The sequence below is a fragment of the Dasypus novemcinctus genome, chromosome 2 (genome assembly GCF_030445035.2).
Source record: "Dasypus novemcinctus isolate mDasNov1 chromosome 2, mDasNov1.1.hap2, whole genome shotgun sequence".
NCBI lineage: Eukaryota > Metazoa > Chordata > Mammalia > Cingulata > Dasypodidae > Dasypus > Dasypus novemcinctus.
In genome coordinates, this window is record NC_080674.1 from 151,378,067 (window position 1) to 151,392,832 (window position 14,766).

The following is a 14,766-nucleotide window of genomic DNA, read 5'->3' on the forward strand; positions in this document are numbered from 1 at the left end:
ACATCTAAGTGATATTTTCCCATGGTTGCTGTTTAAGTGATTTTTCTTTTTCTACAGAATTTCACAAGTTTTTGTGAGTTTCAAAATTGTAGGGAAAGGATTGATGTTGTTGCTTACCTCTTTGTGGGTATCCACAGCTAAATATGTTATTGCATTCCTTGAGAAAAAAGGTCATCAGTGTAGAATATACATTGTTCTGGATAGTACCAATAAATTTTAGTTGTTAAGAATTTTGGCAGAGGGTATTCAGCAGTTGAGGACAATCCTTAATGTGCTTTGGGGGAAACTAGTGCTGAGTTCTTTCTTCTTTTTCTCCTGTCACAGGCTGCCTGGTTTCCTAGATGTAATCTAGTATGCATTATTAGTGATCTATGCCATGGCCAATAGCCATCTTCCTCACTGGCTAGTTCACAGTTTAGAAATACTTCTCAAATGCTGGCTTCATTTTTTCCTCCAGTGTAAAATACAGTAACTGGTCTCATGATCAGTTTTACTCTAGTCAAGTTTATCTTTGTCTCCCTTTCTGCCCTTCTAATGTTCCTTGCAGGTTGGGAGATCAAGTTTTATTTGTCTGAATATTCCCAGCATCTAGTCTGATGACCACACTGTAATTGCACAGTTGAAAAGAATCCCCCCTTTATGTTCTCTTTCTTCTTAACTTAGATCCAACGTAGCTGTCTCCCATCTTATATTGGAGACTAGCTTATTTTTCTGATAAGATGACTTTGAGGTACTTCATTTGCAAAGCCCCAATTTCAAGTCATTACACATGATAAATTACAGCACAGTCTCAGCGCAAATGTTCTCTTTCCATTTCTACTTCGTTGAAGGTATCTAGGCAGGATCCAGTCACCCATAGCTGTGTCTATTATATCGTGCCTTCAGCCCAGCCCATCCAGATGCATTGAGAGTCTAGTTAAAACTATAGTTCAGTGGGACTCTAGCAGCCTGGAAAAGATTCTGCTTTTAATGACCTGACTGTCACAACTAGATTAATTTCTAAGGAGATTTGGAATCATAACCATGGTCATGATATTCCCATCATTAAATTAATCCCACTTTAAAAAATTAAGAACTAAGTTTCTTCATCATGTCATGAAAATAAAACAAGAAAACAAAATGTGAATCAGACAGACTTGGTTGTCTGTGCCCAGCCGTGAGCTCTGGATTCTCATTTCCCTGGGCTGATTGATTTGTGATGGCTCGTAGGAATCAATTTGGAATGCGTGCAAAAGCTGCTCACGCCTTTTTGCTCCCTTGAGCGGAATGCCTAGACTGCTTATGGGAAATTTGGCATGAGGGCAGGGCGAGGATTATGGCCTGAGTTTCCACAGAGGCATGTTTGGAGTTGGCATGTTTGTAACCAAAAGGGAGCCCTGCCTTCTCCAATGCCCTGCTTTATGCAGAAGCCTGCACTCTCCAACGTGGCATACAAAGACTTGCTGTGATCTGGACTCACTTCCTCTCTAGCCTCGCCCTTTCTCTACTCCCTGCCAAAGACCCGATACCCTGGGAATAACCGACCACAGACTTGTACAGCCCTCTACCTTTGGCCTTGTCAACATCTCTCTCTGAAATACTCTCCATACAGGTAAAATGGCCTCCAGAACCCTTTTGTGTCATGCATACTGTGAGCAGCAACTGAAACGCTTAATTCACTTCATTTTCTTCCTCTCTGTTATATGACGAAGCCCTTGCTGTAGCATCTGGGCCTGTTGCAAGTGCTTCACAGAGCATCCGCTGGTGGGTGGGAGTGCAGGAGTCAGTCACCAGATAGTCACATATACATATGTAATTACAAAGTGCAGTTGAGCATAGGGACCTTCCCTAATTGTGGGAGCGCTGGACTGAGATCTAAAGGCAAAAAGAGGGAATGTAGGAAAGAGGCTTCCAGGTAAAGGCATGCGTAAAGGTGACCAGAGTAGTTGAAACACAGAGGAGAAGAGGCCAAGGTGGAGATTAGTTTAGAAGACATTGATGGGGACAATAATAGAGCAGATTACACATAATGAATAATTTTTAAGTGAAGTAGTTAGTTTGAGATTTATAACTAGACAGCCAGCATTGAAAGTCAGATCCTGTTTACATTGTCCTTGTCCCAGTCTTTGAGGTTGGTGGTGGCAGACATAGAGTGCTCCAAAACATTTGTTCAGCTAAACCAAGTGTTTATCCCCTTTGGTTAGATTTGAGTGGGTGCCAAAAGTTAGTTGAAGATTCCTACCCCTGAAGTGGCTTGTGGATATTTCTTGACCTTACACAAGGAAGCAAACCTCTTTAGCCAAAAGAATGCTCTCAAATTCAAACTCATTGGAAACCATCATGGTTGCTGAGATGATCTGTTCCTTTTTTTTTTTTTTTAATTTAAAACAGTTTCCTGGTATGTTTAAATAATTTTGACTGCGCTTTTCCCTGTTCTGCAAGGAAACTTTTAATGTCCTAAGATTAATAGATTGTTCATCAGTGATTTTCACAAAGGGACCAGGCAGAATGCTTGTTTTCATCATAGGTTTGATTTCTAGAGCTGGTCATTTGGGTTCCACGTGTGACCCCCAATGCAGCTTCCATTAACCATGAAAAAGACAAGAAAGTTGATCATATCTTTGTCGGAAGAATGTTTTTCTCTTCTTTCTCCAGGCAAGTCTGGGAAAAGAATTACAGAGTTCGATACAGCCATTCAGAGAATGAGAAAACTTTTAGTCCCTCTGACAGAGCATAAAGGGCACAATCCTATTGTCTGTCATTTGTCTAGAACTTCAACTGTAGGGAAAATGAACATGGGCCTTATAGCAATGTGATGTAATTGATGAATTCCAAAAAGAAGTATTGGATTATGCTTGTAATCTGATCTGTACCTGGGCATGATTGAGTATCATTAGGGTGTTGAGTGCCCACCCCTTGGTTGGGTGGGGATTCAGATAAAAGGCATGGTGAAGAACAGAGTTGAGGGTTTCTGACATTGGAGTTTTGATGTTAGAATTTGATGCTGAAGACTTAAGCTGGAACCCCAGGAAGTCAGCACGCAGAGGAAAGAGAAGCCAGTCCCAGGAAGAAAGGAACCTTGAACCCAGAGAAAAGCAAGCCCCAGGAATGTAGGAACCCAGGAAGCCTGAACCCTCACAGCCATGGGCAGCCATATTGCTCCAAATAGACTTTGGTGAGGGAGGTAACTTATGCTTTATGGCCTGGTAACTGTAAGCTCCTACCCCAAATAAATACTCTTTATAATGCCCAGCAGATTTCTGGTATTTCACATCAGCACCCTTTTGGCTGACTAATACAGGCCTACATCTTTATTTTTAGTTTATGATACAGGCAACTTTTGCCAGCACACCTGGGTCCTTGTAGTGCTGCAAGAGTAAGAAATTACCTCACAGACCCATAAATCCCAATCCTGGGCTTCCTCCATCTTAGACATTTTAGTCTTAAGGGTGAAGTGCTAACTGCTCTAGGGATTGTTCGCTGAAACTCTTCTCTGTAGTAATCAAGGTATGCCTATCCTTCCTAGCAGCGTAAGCTGCTGCTGAGGTGCTTCACATATGAATTCTCTTCTCTAGCATAAGTCCACATCATGATTCTTCCCTCTCACTGGGGGGTCTTCATACCACAAAACTTTAGGTAACACAGAGGGGTCTGCAGGACCTGATTGGCTCCTCCCGTGCTCAGGCATCTATGAATACCTGAAGCAACATTAAAGTTGCTCCCTCACAAATATTTGATATCGGCTGTTGGTGAAATTCCTGCAATGCAGTCTACTGGGTTTTACAAGCTTTTGGGGTCACGTTTCACTCAGTTTCCCAAGCACTGAACTGTTCATGAGGGTCAGTGACATTGTGACCTGTTTGTTATCAGGGGGCTCTAGTATACTGTGCCTTGAGGTTTGTGCAAGATCCAGAGTGAGTCACTACCTCTCTTGAGTTCATATTGTCTGATAATAAGGGCCCTCTTAGGCATCAAGATGTTCATATGATTTCTTACACATTCAGATGAAGGTGTTGCAAGCCTGTCCTGTTGCCACTGTGGGGAACCAGAGCTGTTGCCGCTAATGCTATGAGAACTTGGTTCTTTCACTGGAATTAAAGGAATTTGCCCTTCAGCAACTATAAAAGGAAGAGTATCTAATTGTTCTGTTTGTTTTGAAAGCAGTTTAGTGCCAGAAAGTCATGCCTGATAGATTTAGGAGACAAAGTCCCTTTTAAGTCCTCGGTTTACTCATGGCCAAATTTAGTAGTGTATGCCAACCTCTGACACCTCTTGCACTATGCCCTTCATACTCTCTTCCAGCCACAGTAATTTGGAGTTCTTCAAACATGCCAAACTCTCTCTGACCATAGGGCCTTTCCTGTGTCTATTATCTCTGCCTGAATACGTCTTGCTTCGTCTAATTTAATCCCATTCTTTAGAGCAGGTCATGCTTCTCAAATATTAATCACCTGGGAAGCTTGCTAAACTACAAATTCTTCTTCAGTAGGTCTGGAAGAGGTCTCAGATGGGGCATTTTCTAACAAGCTGCCAGGTGAAGCTGATGCTACTGCTCTCCAGGAAATCTTACCCCAATTCTCCACTGAGCGAGAGCGCCCCCATTTTATATGCTTGTAGCATTGAATACCTTTCTTTTTTAAATTTTTATTTATTTCTCTCCCCTTCCCCACCCCAGTTGTCTGTTCTCTGTGTCCATTTGCTGCATGTTCTTCTTTTGTCCGCTTCTATTGTCAGTGGCACGGGAATCTGTGTCTCTTTTTGTTGCATCATCTTGTGTCAACTCTCCATGTGTACAGTGCCATTCTCGGGCAGGCTGAACTTTCTTTTGCACTGGGCAGCTCTCCTTACAGGGCACACTCCTTGTGCATGGGGCTCCCCTACGTGGGGGACACCCCTGCGTGGCATGGCACTCCTTGAGTGCATCAGCACTGCACATGGGCCAGCTTCACATGGGTCAAGGAGGCCCGGGGTTTGAACTGCGGACCTCCCATGTGGTAGATGGACGCCCTATCCATTGGGCCAAGTCCACTTCCCTGAATACCTTTCCTTCGCAGAGCACTCTTCCTTTCATTTGTGTCATTTTCTCATAGTGTTTTTCTTTTCTTTTTCTTTTCACTAACTTGTAAGCCCCATCAATGTGGGGACCATGTGTGAGTTGTGCTCCCCCTTTTGTTCCCAGGACTTATCACAGTGCAACATACAGGTTTGATTATATTTTTATTAAATGGATGGTAAGTGGATGACGGTTGTTGACAGAATGGTTAACTTTATTGGTTTCAGATGCAATAGAGATATAAAACCCAGGGGTTTGGGTCAAATGGTAAAATCTTGGCCATGGTCTTCTATTTTTCCAAGGAAAGGGCCTCCTGGAATATTTAAATTTCATGTCATGCAGAAAGAATCTAAAGTAATCTTAGGCTGACAAAATCTCATAGTGGGTAGTACATGGCTCTTGTCCTTCAGTCTGTGAAAGGAAAGAAATTGTACCAGATCAGCTGGAATCATGACTTGTGATTCTAAGGTACTATATTCTTAGCTCAGCAGTTCTTAAAATTTTTTGGTCTTAACACCTCTTTACACTTTAAAAAATAATTGAGGACCCCAACAACTTTTGTTTATGTGAGTTATAGCTATCAACATTTCAATATTAGAACTTAGAACTGAAATTCTTTTCAAAAAATCTGTATTTATGACTTCATTAAAAATAGTAAATAGTAATAATAACAATAATGCATGTTGATATAAATATATTTTTCCCTTTGAAACCTATCTTTTCTAATACATAAATTGGTGAGAAGAATGGCATTATTTTACTTTTTTGCAAGTCTCTTTAATGGCTAAAGGATATGAAGAAAACCAGGCTTCACACAGATAAATAGTTGGAAAAAGAAGAAATATTGTGACAACCTTTTTAGATAGTTATGGATATTTTTCTTTGTTAATACACCAAAACTCAGTAAGTGGTAAATTCTTCAAGGTTTGTTGCAGTGTGGGATATGAAACCTTACCATTGAACTTTATACACTTGATTACATTAAAGTCTCTTGGCCTACCTTGGACTTTGAATGGATCTTTTACCCATTGTGTGATTTTTTAACGTGTTGGTCGTTTGGAAAATATTGATTCAGAGTTATGCAGACCTTCCAAATGTTGACACATTTAATTCTACAATATCAAAAAATCACATTTGTTAAAATTTTAAAAGTCATTAAGTATTGAGAAGCTGCCAAGCTCATGGTGGCATAACTAAGTTTTCTAAAATGATACTATTTTGCTTGAAAAAACAAATTTTATCATTGCGAGAAATACTGACAATTGCTTTTCTTGAAGTGACAGGCTCATTTGGTTTGCTTTCAAGAAAATATCTGCCAAGTATTCAAGTGTGAATAGCCATAGTTTGTCTATCAGTTGTTCTTTCAAGTAAAAATGGTGTTCCATGAAAAAAGAGGTTACTTCAGCTTGCAACTCAAAGATTGCACCAGTCTTCCCTTGTGCCATTTTTGGTGTGCAGCAGAAGTGTTTTATGCTATTTCCTATTTCATTACAATATAAAAAAGATGTACTTTCAAAGATTAAGATTTGATAAAATTAATAGTTTTTATTGTTTCATTAAGGGCATTTGTGAGGGAACATAGCTTTTCAATTTATTTATTTATTTATTTTACCATGAGTGTGTGATGGTGAAGAATATAATGACTGTTGGTACGTTTGGTGCCACTAAGTCACTAGCAGTTTTACCAACCATTGTTTTTGCCTCTCTTGGAACTTCTTTAAACTGTCAGGAATCCATGGACCTCACTTTGATAATCACTGTCCTCCCTAAAACAAAAATCATAAAGTAGGTTTATAATATAATTTCAGTCACCTTTTAAGATACCTCACTGCAAGGTAAGAATTAAAAGAAATTTTGTGTATATTAAAACAAAATTAGGGAAGCGGCTATGGCTCAAGCAGTTAAGCTCCTGTTTACTGTATGGAGGACCTGGGTTCAATCCCCAGGACCTCCTGGTTAAAAAAAATAAAAACAGGTTGTCCAGACCTGCACAGCGAGGCCTGGGCCCCAGGCCTGGAGAGAAGCACAGGTCCCTACGTGGCAAATTCACACACCAAAGGCAATGATGACACGAGATAGGAAAAAAAAAATTATCTGATTTTATGGTAGTAGTCATGTACCTACCTGAGAATGTGACAGATTAAGTTAAAGCAGAAATATTTGCCCCTGTGTAATCTACTGATATCTAAGACTTCTGGTTCAAATATATCCAAAATAGTTGTTTTGGTGACACCCTGCAGCGGGCATATTTTGTACAAATTGTAAAAACTGGAGATTTTTAAATATTGATTTTTATGCAGAATTTCAGTTTTTTAAAAACTGCAGTTCAAATTCCATACATTGTTTTTCACCGTTCAGAAGAACATATTGTTCCCAGGTTTTCTCAGGCAGTTTTTGTTTGTTTGTTTGTTTTCAACTGAAACCTGTTTAATTAAATACTTCAGAGTTCAAAGTTCAGAATTCTCATTTTTATTCTTCTTATTCTAGAAATGTACTAGGGATATTTGACCATAGGTTATAATGCCAGGGTTCAGGCCAAGTACTTTTCCTTGGTATGGGCTGGCATACTTGTTGTTTCAAAACAAAACAAAAAAATAATTGTTCATTTCTTCCAAGCATTCAATTTTCCGACTGATATTTTAGTAATACCATAAGCTAATTTTTAATTTTAAATGAAATTTGTTATATTTTTACATTTATTTGCTTTTTTCCTTTTTTCAATTATATTTTTTTGAAGATACATAGATCACAAAAAGTGTTACATTAAAAAAATATAAGAGGTTCCCATATACCCCACACCCACCCCACCTCACTCCTCCCACGTACACAACCTCTTTCATCATTATGGCATATTCATTGCATTTGGTGAATACATTTTGGAGCACTGCTGCATTGCATGGATAATAGTTTACATTGTAGTTTACACTGTCCCCCAGTCCATTCAGTGGGTTATGGCAGGATATATAATGTCCAGCATCTGTCCCTGCAATATCATTTAGGACAACTCCAAGTCCTGAAAATGCTCCCACATCACATCTCTTCTTCCCTCTCCTCAGTCAGCAACTACCGTGGCCACTGTCTCCATATCAATACTATAATTTCTTCTTTTTTAAAAAATTTTTTGTCTTTATTTTTTTAATATTACATTTAAAAAATATGAGGTCCCCATATACCTCCCACCCCCCTCACCGTACTCCTCCCCCCATAACAACAGTCTCCTCCATCATCATGAGACATTCATTGCATTTGGTGAATACATCTCTGAGCACCGGTTATACTGTATGAAGAGAAAAGAGCAGGATCATTGGATTTGAATCCTGCCTCTGTTCCTTCTTAGCTGGGTACCTTTGAGCAAATTTCTCAATTCTTCTGTGCCTCTGTTTCCTCATCTCTCCAATTAGGATAATCCCACCACTACCACCACAGGAAATGGGTTTAATAATGTAACACATACAGAGAATTTATTGCCTCAGACTTGATAGATACTCAGTATATGGGGTTGTTAAGGTATAGTTTTCAAAAAAAAAAAAGAAAGCAAGAACATGACTTTTGTAAAAATATAAAGTGAACATGTCAAAGATATTTGATGCTATGCGTAGAAATGTAAAGCTGGTTCAGAAGTTGGTAGGAGAGACTTGTTCATATAGTCAGCAAAAGAAAGAGGGCAGAAATAAAATCACTAAGTTAGATTCAAAATGAGTTAATGTTCTACAGGACAACAAAATCCTAACATTTGGGATTTTCTTTTCTGTTGTACAAAAATCATTTGCATTGCTACCAAGCAAATACATTTGTAACTTATCAATTACCCTTAAGTTAAAATAGATATTTCACCATCTGTGTCCTCATCAGTAGTAAGTCAAGCAAAGGTTACATTTCCCTAAAAAAAAAAAAATCAGATGGCAAGGGCCTGAGCAGACAATGTAGCAGCCCTGGTCGGTACAGTGGGGGTTGTGGGGAGAAAGGAATTCAAAGTTGTCAGTATTACTTGTGGGACTAGAGTTGAGACCTAGGGACCCCTTGAAGGTGGGATTAAAACTTAAGATCTCCACCCCACACACACACGCGCACATTAATCAGGGATCCTTGATAGGCCTCAGTTAAAGGATGAACTAGAGTTAAAAACTATGTTCTGGCACAGGGAAACAATAGGGATTTTTTTGCTACCTCAGCTTAGGATCTGTAAAGGAAATTTATAACCACTATTCAAATTTTATTCTATCAGTATCATTCAATGATACTTTTTTTTTTTTTAATATTTATTTATTTATTTAATTTCCCCCCCTCCCCTGGTTGTCTGTTTTCGGTGTCTATTTGCTGCGTCTTGTTTCTTTGTCCGCTTCTGTTGTCGTCAGCGGCATGGGAAGTGTGGGCGGCGCCATTCCTGGGCAGGCTGCTCTTTCTTTTCACGCTGGGCGGCTCTCCTCACGGGCGCACTCCTTGCGCGTGGGGCTCCCGCACGCGGGGGACACCCTTGCGTGGCATGGCACTCCTTGCGCGCATCAGCACTGCACATGGCCAGCTCCACACGGGTCAAGGAGGCCCGGGGTTTGAACCGCGGACCTCCCATATGGTAGACGGACGCCCTAACCACTGGGCCAAAGTCCGTCTTGAGTATCATTGTACTCCACATAGGTTGAATATGTACTCAGCATAGGTTGCCTAGGATTTCCATATATACAAAGCTCCTCTGCAGAGGAAATTATATACATACAGGAAAACAATTTAAAGCATACAGGAAATTATGAAACACACAGGAAAACAATCCACCATCAGTCAGTGAAAACAATATGTATTAATATCAGAACCCATGATCTTCGAATAAAGGAATAATCCCACAAAGACCATAAAATGATTATGTACAAAAGGATCAAAACATAAAGAAGGGATTGCAACCACCACACCAAGAAACCTAGAGGGTCTTCAGCTGTAAGCAGGAGAGTCCCGTGTCATCAGCCATATGGGATTGAAACCCCTCTCAATTAAGAGGTGGCGTGGGAAATAAAACATGGACTAGCATGGACTTGTATTCTACTATTGAATTATTGTGACTCTAGCAATGAAAGAAATTATATCATTGATGTGGAAATAGTGGCCACTGGAGTTGCTGAAGGCAGAGAGAGGGAAAAAGAGGTAGAATATGGGGGCATTTTTAGGACTTGGAGTTGTCCTGAATGATATTGCAGGGATAGATGCAGGATACTATATATCCTGACATAACCTATTGAATGAACTGGGAGAGAGTGTAAACTATAATGTAAACTATAATCCATGCTGTGTAGCAGTGCTCCAAAATGTATTCATCAAATGCAATGAATGTACCACTCTAATGAAAGAAGTTATTGATATGGGAGAAGTGGGGGGTGTGGAAAGTGGGGTATATGGGAATCTCCTATATTTTTTTAATGTAACATTTTGTGTGATCTATGTATCTTTTTAAAACATTATATATATATATATAAATATATATATATGGGATTGCAACCAAAAGAACAGGCAGGTTTGGAAAAAAACAGAATTTACAGAAATAAAAAATAAATAAGTCACTGAAATTAAAAACTCAGTGGCTGAAAAAGTATCAGATTAGACAAAGCTGGATATTACTTGTTCCACTTTTTATCACCCCTAATTTTAGGCTTAATCACCTTCAGTGGTCTGAATTTGGAGGGTTAGCCTTCCAATTTTAGGTTTTGGACATAGAACCCAAGTGACCTCTGTGTGGCCGTCTCCTTAGCAATTCCACTGGCTTTCTAGGCAGACAATGAAAATTCTGTGACTTTGGTGTGGGCTTGACTTTCCTAACCTGCTCCTTTGCTTCTTCTTCATGTGGATCGATATACTTATCTCCAAGTTCTGGACTTAGAAATAGAGGTCTGTAACACCACTGAGAGTGAACCATATGTCGCGACACCTCAATTGTGGACAATCACAACATAGCACAAGAAAATGAGAATAAGTGCTGGCAGGAGAGATGCATTTTAAGAGATAAGGACAATGAAGAAAGTGCTGTGATCCTGGGGTGACATTTCTCCTTACTCTTGGTTTCAGGTCTGGTGCTGTGATGTAGGCTGTGACTCAGTTCACCACCCTTCTATTTCTCCTCGGGGAAGTGGTCCAGTGTGTGTGTCATAGACCTCGCTCCTCCCTTTGGTTTCCTTTAACAAAAGGGGACTGTGTTCTCAGCATTTTGGGGAGTCTTTCTGATCAGGCATCACCACTGCTGATTTTTTCCCCCAGCCTCTGACCAGATAGTGCTTTGGTGTTTATGGGATCTAATATTCTTCAGACAATCTCTTTCTTTAATTGGTTTTCTTTTCAATTCTTTTTTTTTTTTTCCCCCTAACCCATATTCCCACACTACTGCTTTGGACAATTGTTTAATACCCCTCTTGGCCTAGAAACTGGATTGTTAATTTTTTGGTCAGTGCTGTAATTGAAATGCCCACGTTGCAATTTCTGCTGTGTGTTCTACCCAGAATTTAACTGGGCAAGGTGGGGAGAGAAGCTGGAGAGGAGCTGGTCATGAAACATAAAAGCTTTTTATTTTTGCAGTGGCTTGGAGCATGCCCTTCCTAAGGGGAAAAGCAGCTGCCATGGCAACATGTTCCAGTTTCCTGGGGGTGGGGTGGGGGGTGTAGCAGCTCTGGTACTACAGGAGTCTGCAGACTGTGAACAATAACCAGGAGCAGCAGTAGCCTCCGGTAGGTTCTTTGAGGCTGATTACTGCCATTTTTCATAATTGAGTCTAGATATTATGGAGAGAGACAGGTAAGTTGGTGGCGGTTTTGTCTCTGAGTGGCACAGAGAGCTTAAGACTGCAGAACCATGCGTGAAGGGCACAGGCCTTGGAGGCCCCTTCCTGTTCCTAACAGAGAATATGTCTGGTACGTGCTAGGAGGAGGGAGACAGCTGGCTTGGTCGGACAAGCCCTAGGAAATGTTCGTACCACACCCTTCTCATTCCTACATCCCAGGAATGGGGCTTCCTACTACAATCTGGAGTCTGCCTGACAGGAAATGGCCAGAATGTGACTCTCCGCTGTCTAGGCTTCCTAGAAATGTCCCCTAAATTGCCTTCAGTGGTTTACGTTGACCAAAGTTCTCAACATGGCCTCTTGACCTGCAGAAAATGTGTGCTTTTCTGACCCCTTTCCTGGAACATGTTCTTATCATATGGCTTTTTTTTTTTGCCCTTCCCCAAGCAAGACTGCTAATCCTAATAAAACTTGAGCAATAATGCTTAGTTCTGCAACTGCTGACTTTCTGCTGCACCGATGCCAGCAGCTACAGTGAAAAGTGGCACGTAGGTCTTTAGGGCCTGGTTACACACACCCTCCAGGCCCGCTGCACCACCCAGACCCCAAGGAGACAGCGTCTTTCAGGACGCAGATCACGGAACACTAGAGCAAAAAGCTCAAGCTCAGAGCCTGCTTCCCTTAGAGCATATCCTACATGTGTTCCTCAATTCTGCCTCTTTGAGGCTTCGGTTTAAATGTATTATCATCCTCCTCCTGCTCATTATTATCCCACTTTGCACAGCACCTGATAAGACTTCAGTACCCTTTTCATCTCCCTTCCTTGCTCCATCCTTACAACATCCATGTGAAGTAGATTAGGAGGGGTAGTGGGAGCCTCCACCAGCCTCTGGCCCTCAAATACATTTATGTAATGCTTCCTGTGTCACCCCTCTCTCTGAGATAGGTGGCTTATACTGAAATCAGTGGGGCTGATATTCTGAAACTTGTCTCCCTTCAAGTCTGTTGGTCATTAGCCTGAAAACACACCTGGAAGCATTTGTTAAGCATCAACTGTGCCAGGTACATGCACTGGGCATGCATGGATGAGCAAGGCAGATGCAGTCCTTCCTTTCGTGGAGCTTACAGACTAGTTGAGGGGCAAATTAACATCATTTCCCTCCTGGCCTTATTAATTTGTGATTCTGAGTAAATCTGAGAATATTCTGCAACAAATAGTGAGGCAGGGAAATTCACCTTGGCTTATCTTCATAGAGAGAGAGCTGATATCTCAGTAATATTTTTCATCCTTATTAAATTTCATGAGTGATATATGGATTATAAATACAGAGACACTCTATTAGATGTAGAGCTACCTTTATTTATTTACTTTTTTAAAGAAAATCCATCTTTGCTTGGTATTCCTTATTATTTACCTGTTACTTTTGCTCTGATTTGCTGGAGATTAATTATTGGTCTGGACCCTTAACAAAGTCACTGGCTCAAGAAACACTTGGGGAAAGTTCAAAATGATTTCTGGTCGAAGACATATAACTTAGATAAGCAAAAGAAAAAAAATTGAAAAAAAATGAATAGGTAAAATATTGTGTCATATTTTATGGATTTTCAAAATGATGATACCTTAGAGTCCAGAGAAATCAGCATGCTAAAACATTTTAGGTGGAAGTAAATTGATGCAGGTCTCCTGGATAGTAGTTTGGCAATATGTACTAATATATTTATACCCTTTCATCTGAAATTCCAATTTCTATGAACTTATTCTAGGGAAAAAGAATCCATATGTGGGTGTATATGTGTATACAGGGCTGTGTGCCCAGGTTCGAGTGTGTGTGTGTGTCTGTGTGTGAGTGGGTGTAGCCAGTAGTCAGGTCTCACAGCTTTGCAGTGCCACAGTGCCTGTGCTCTGCTGACCAGTGTGGATTCACATGCTCCTCCAGCTTGCCCCATTCACTTTCATTTGATTCCCAAGGTACAGGATCTGCAGGTCTCCTCTCTTCAATGTGTCGAATTGATGAACTAGTTCATTCTTTAAATCACTTGCTTTTTTTTTTTTTAAGCATCAATTTTTATCTTTCAATACCAGTTCAAGGAGAAGACTTCTTGGTGAACACAAGTGTGAGTGATTTTCTGACATTCTTATAGTGTAGTTTTTGTTTCCTGACCTTTCATGGAGTAGCAGAACTCCCTGAGCCTTGTTCCTTCTCTCCCCTCAAGTTTTCCAAGCACAAGGGATCTTTTTAAGGGGTTACTCCTTTTCTTCCATTGATTGAGGATTTCTTAGCTTTTTACATAATCCAACCAAATGCTGGTACATATCAACAGAATTCTTAGATCCTGTTTGGTTATCTCCCCCTCTATTTCTGGAAGGTGGACTTTGGTTTGCGAGACTGAGCAGAGGCATACATTAATGGCATGTTTCCAGGAGTAGTCACTTCCTAAATGGGTCAAGGCCACAGAGATGGGCAGGGGGAGCAGCCAGAAGCCACAGGGTGTTCTCATTGTTGTGTGGGAAACCACAGGGTGGCAAGAACTCAAGGGCTTCCAATTCAATTGTACTAAACAGCTGTTGACACAGAGTTCAGATTTTATGTGGAAAAGGAAGTGTACTTTTCTGAAGTATAATTCATTGGGTTTCATTTTGACAAGGTCCCAGGCAGGCATCCCTGATGTTTGTGGTTCAAGACAGTGACTTGTGAGTGCCTGTATGCTTGCAGGTGTGATTTGCAGTTGCCTCCTATTCTGAAGACTTCTAGGCTTTGCTAAATGGCCTCAGCTCGCATGTCCCCTCCTTAGAGAGGCCCATTGACCTACCTAACTTGGATCTTCTCACATTGTTTGTCTTAGTCCTACATACCTGTTTTATTTCTTCATTCCACTTTCATAATCTGACATTTTTGTTGATTTTTTTGTTTATTATCAGTCCCTCCAGTTGGAATGTAATGCCTTCTTGAAAGCAAAAACATCGTTTTGGTTCATCCCA

General features: G+C 40.6%; 1 protein-coding gene across 13 annotated transcripts in view; it reads left to right on the plus strand.

Moving 5' to 3' along the window:
- Nucleotides 1-14,766, plus strand: part of ARHGAP26 (Rho GTPase activating protein 26) — a 1,052,546-nt gene that overhangs the window by 907,187 nt on the left and 130,593 nt on the right. The gene's annotated exons all lie outside the window — the stretch shown is intronic.